General features: G+C 37.0%; 1 non-coding gene across 1 annotated transcript; it reads left to right on the forward strand.

The window, feature by feature from the left end:
• The first annotated feature begins 2,411 nt into the window (after positions 1-2,411).
• LOC112127046 lies at positions 2,412-2,515 on the forward strand. The gene has a single exon (XR_002910363.1). It is a non-coding gene; the product is annotated as a U6atac minor spliceosomal RNA (small nuclear RNA).
• Positions 2,516-3,139: the final 624 nt, after the last annotated feature.

Genomic DNA, 3,139 nt, shown 5'->3' on the forward strand with positions numbered 1-3,139 from the left:
TCAGACGACTAAATCGAAAATTGCCCCGAGACCTTCTCGCCAAGGAGTAAACCTTGTGAAAAGTTGGGAGACCATTGTTGTTAACACCCCTCAAGACGTAGTGAATTTTAAATATGTTCCTGGTTCATCAATTCCCGCTTCTTATTCTGACAAAAGTTAGAAAGTTATAAATTTATATGTCTACGTTTAACCCTTTAAAACTTAATTAAATCTATTCAATTATAATTTGATTATAGCATAAAAGCTCTGTACTGCTTGGAAGTAGCTAATAGAATAATTCAAAACTTTGTTGATTGTTCCGAATTACTTAACTTTAGCACGTGCTTAAAATGTACTGTAACAGCACAGGTTATTGTTGTTAAAATTACCATTTCAAAAATAGTAAACAATACAAAATCATTAAGGAAACTCATAACGTCAAATCCTATTATTTTTTAAATTTTTAATTAACAACTGAATGAATGTTCCCGGTTTTATTTCGGTCCAGGTGTGAATTAATCTTGAGAAGTTTCAAAAGGAAAAAAATTAGTTTGTTACGGCAGAAAATAATCCTATAACAAGTATATAACTCAAAAGGAACGTTCATAGTTGGTTGGTATTCCGTACCTTGACATCACAATTCCTCACTTAATGTCACAACCTACCAGAATTGGTAAACTTGCTTAAAGTTCTGGCGGTGCAAAGATTTTGATTAAGTCGATCATCTCTATATTTTAGTAACTAGGTGATGGACAAAAGGAAGCCAATTATTCCGGTTGTCTTCGGCTAATTGTTTCCAGGGTGGACGACTCCGCTTCACGGCTCGCCGGTTTCGACCAGCGGATGGAAAAAAACCGGCAACGATTTGTGAAATCGTCGTAAGCAGAGCGAATTGACTAATGGGCTTTTTCACGAAAATTCTGGCCCTTTTTACAGCCGGTTTCCCCTGGGGTGCCCCACGAATCTCCCGCAAACCGATCATCATTTAAAGGGCATTAAACTGTTGAAAAAGCCGTGTTTCTCTAGCTGTTCTATCATCTCCCGACCTGGTATCCAATTGTCTATTTTTTAAGTATTGTGGTTTTTGGTTGGTCGGATATATGCTTGTTAACCATTTTATCATCACTGATATTGAAAATTGTCCACTGACCTGAATATCCTCTCTACTTGCAAACAAAATTCCATTTACGTTCGTCATAGACTGTTAAATATTGCAGTACTTCATGGTGCGTATGTACATACATATAGCTATTACATAGTTAGATAATTTAATATGCAAGCAAATAAAATGATTGATTCGAATCGTCAAAGAAAGACGAATTTGAGTGCTAATTACTTACAGCTGGGTAAGTAGTTATAAAAGCATAGGCTATACATATAAAAATATGTGAGAATATGATTTTTCTCACAATATACTAACATTACACTCAGCATCCCACATGGAGGGCACATCGTAAGAGAAACTAGCCAATGCTTGTAGTCAATATGAGTGATTAAGAAGATGATGGGGGTCTCGAGGCCATCGTCGTTCAAGGCGACATGGCAGGATCCCAGGTGGACGTTTAGCAAGAGAGTTCGGATCAGTTCATTGCCGATAGTGGAATTTTGATTGAAAGGTAGAATGCTCTCGTTTGGTTATAAAAGCTTTCGTAGTTTTCCAAGTCTTACGTTAAATTGTTGTCTGTTACATCTTCTTTGGGGATTCAAGGTTTGTCAGTCGTGTAGGTATAACCCTAAATATCGTAACTTGAGTGCAAGTTGGTAGTTCCTTGTTGGTGATGTACAGTGAACTGTTGTGGACTGACACTGGGTACATTTTTCCTTATCAAGTCTTGTTTTCCCCTTTTTGTTCGTCTTTGATAAGCCCAAAGTGTTCTTGGATGTTGGAGGTTGCTTGAATGGGAATACAGAATTGTGGTATCAGCCGCATAGTGGTGTTGGGATGTATAGGAAAGTCAAGCGGATAATGGTATCCAAGATGGTGTAAATATTCGTTGCTGCACTTCACTGAAGCAGCGGCCAGGCAAATAAGGTTCCAGGGTAAGATAAGAGGTGGATGGCCAGACCGTATTAAAGCTTTGTGAGTCAACACTGATAAATGATAGATAAAAATTAGTACATAAACATGTGGTAGTATACCCTTTTCTCCTGGCTAACTACTAGATATATAAAAATCTAGCAGAAAATCTTTTGGATATGATATTATTACCTCCATAGTACTTCTAAGCCTTCCTTAGATTAATTCAATTGAATCTGCCCTCCGCTTAAGAAGTAGAAAGTCATTGTCGGGCATTGATGCAATTCATTTTCTTGGGTCTTCTTGGTACTTCTTGGGGAGGTTGCTTCAAACTCTACGATAATATGGGTGGCTCCTCATTTCAAAACCTACAAATGGGGTTCATAATTGACTGTAGCTATGTTGTGTAGGTGTTGTGTTGTAAGAAAGGAGAGAAGTTTAGCACTCCCCTTGACAAGGATGGAATGAACACATAAGGCAAGCCGTTGAAAAATGGCAAACCAGTTGTGTAGGTGTTTTCTCTGATGCCAGTGACTGGTACATACCGCAATTAGTCCCCTACGTTTACCCTGTTTAACAATAGCAGATGGTTTGCCAGTTTTGATAAGGTGCCTATAAGCATTAGTTTATTATGTGTAGCATACATAATCCTTTTCCATTTCAAAGAATGGGTTAGAATAGCTTTTATGTTATTTCTTTATACCCGAAATGTTTATTCTCCATCGAATTGTTTTGGGAGTCTTTATGAACTTTTACTTTATTTTGTTTAATTCCTTTTCGTAGGAAAGTCGTTAAATAGAAATATAATTTATAAAGCTATAAAGAAGCACAAATGGAATAGTAGATAGTCATACCTATTGGATTGGTAGGAGAAATCTTTATGAGTAAATCGATAAATATTAAAGGGAGACTACTTAGAAAACGATCAGACATAGATAAATTGGTTTATGCTGCGAAATGGGAAGAATAAGTATTTGCGATGCCAGTATGCATGTGTAACATACCAAAGTTTATAAGAAGTTCGTTAGAAGCGTTATCAATCAAGGTATCATTGGTACGCAGTTCAGGTTGTGAATTGACTGCGTTTACATATGTGGAACGTTTCCTATGCTATGCACGAAGTCGACGAAACGCAATATGTTT

This window comes from Cimex lectularius, unplaced genomic scaffold, assembly GCF_000648675.2.
Source record: "Cimex lectularius strain Harlan isolate CLEC.00 unplaced genomic scaffold, Clec_2.1 scaffold130, whole genome shotgun sequence".
Classification (NCBI taxonomy): domain Eukaryota; kingdom Metazoa; phylum Arthropoda; class Insecta; order Hemiptera; family Cimicidae; genus Cimex; species Cimex lectularius.